The sequence below is a fragment of the Rhinolophus ferrumequinum genome, chromosome 8 (genome assembly GCF_004115265.2).
Source record: "Rhinolophus ferrumequinum isolate MPI-CBG mRhiFer1 chromosome 8, mRhiFer1_v1.p, whole genome shotgun sequence".
Classification (NCBI taxonomy): Eukaryota; Metazoa; Chordata; class Mammalia; order Chiroptera; family Rhinolophidae; genus Rhinolophus; species Rhinolophus ferrumequinum.
This window is the reverse complement of record NC_046291.1, coordinates 51,475,533-51,477,415: the sequence shown is the minus strand read 5'-3', so window position 1 is coordinate 51,477,415 and position 1,883 is coordinate 51,475,533. Positions and strand designations below refer to the sequence as shown.

General features: G+C 39.6%; 1 pseudogene; it reads left to right on the top strand.

Moving 5' to 3' along the window:
• The first annotated feature begins 261 nt into the window (after positions 1-261).
• LOC117026150 (putative deoxyribonuclease TATDN1) lies at positions 262-1,108 on the top strand (annotated as a pseudogene).
• Positions 1,109-1,883: the final 775 nt, after the last annotated feature.

Here is a 1,883-nt window from a genome sequence, read left to right as displayed (position 1 = left end):
TGGTAACATCCTCCACTCTTCCTATTATATGCAAGAACATTTGCTTATTTATCAATGACACAGGCAGCTACATCTTTAAAGAACATATGAAGAGCAAGTGAAGAAATGAAAATCTACTAACTGAACAATGCCAGTCCTTTAACAACAGGTCTGATTGAAAAGTGTCTGCCCCCAAACTATCCAAATAAGAAAAATGACAAGTGGCTTCCACCGGTGAGGAGCCGAGGCCATTGTCATGAGTCGCTTTAAAGTTCATGAATATTGGTATCAACTTGACAGATCCTATGTTCAGAGGAATTTATAGGGGAGTTCAAAAGCATCAAGATGATTTACAGGATGTCTAGATTGGTGTTAAAAGTTTATGATTACAGGAGGAAATATACAAAACAGTAAAGATGCACTACATTTGGCACAAATGATGTTTTTCAGTACCGTTGGATGTCATCCTACAAGATGTGATGAATTTGAAAAGAATAATCCTGATCTTTACTTAATGGCGTTGCTAAATCTTGCTGAAAACAACAAGGGGAAAGTTGTAGCAATAGGGGAATGTAGACTCGATTTTGACCGACTACAGTTTTGTCCCAGAGATACTCAGCTCAAATATTTTGAAAAACAGTTTGAACTGTCGGAACAAACAAAATTACCCATGTTTCTTCGCTGTTGAAACTCACATGCTGAATTTGTAGACATAATGAAAAGAAATAGAGATCAGTGTGTAGGTGGAGTAGTGCATTCATTTGATGGCACCAAGGAGGCCGCAGCTGCTTTGATTGACTTGGATCTTTATATAGGATTTAATGGTTGTTCATGGAAAACTGAGGCTAATTTGGAAGTTTTGAAATCAATACCTCATAAAAAATTAATGATTGAGACTGATGCATCTTGGTGTGGAGTCAAAAGGACACATGCTGGTTCAAAATTCATAAAAACTTCATTTCTTATCCAAAAGAAGTGGGAAAATGGGGACTGTTTGAAAGACAGAAATGAACCCTGCCGCATAATTCAAATTCGGGAGATAATATCAGCAGTAAGAGATGAGGATCCCCTGGAATTAGCCAATACACTATCTAACAACACAATTAAAATATTTTTTCCTGGCATGTAATTGGTATATCTTCCATGTTCCATCACGTATGTAACATTTCATGGTAAAACTTACTGAAAGTTTCAATAAAGGAATTCTCTGGGGAAAAGAAGAAAGGGGAAAATTCTCTGGGGAAAATGACAAGTAACTTGAGGGTGTGTGCTGGAAAGGCCACAGATCTGGGTCTTAGCACCTTGGTTCTAGCTCTGCCACCTGTTAGCTGAACAGGGAAAAAAACTAACTACTATTTGGCAGATTTTGTGGCAGTCACTTTACGTAAACCATTGCATTTCATCTTTACAACACCTTATAAAGTAAGGATTCATCCCCCCATTTTTACAGCAGAGAAAACTGAGGCTCAGTGAAATTACATCTTCACCCGCTTAGCAATGGGAGCCCTGAGTGCAGCCAAGGCGGCCTGGCATCTATGTTTAGGCTTTCCTCGGATGCTGGGAGCTATGTGGATATACAGATTTTGAAATTCAGCCACGTTTCACTACACCCTACCCAATCCTGCTCAAAGCCATATCGTGTTTCACCTGGATTACTGTAAAATAGATTACAATAATACTGTAATTACTGGATTACTTACTTCCAACTGGTATTCCTGCTTGCATCCTTGCTATCTGAAATCTAGTCTCAGCACCACAACAGAATGATCCGGTTAAATCTAAGTTAGGTCCTGTCGCTCTTCTGTTTAGAACTCTTCAGTGGCTCCCCATCTCATTCAAAGTGAAAACCAAAGCCCTCGCTATCCCCCACAAGGAGCTGCATGATTCGGCCACTGGGCCACCCC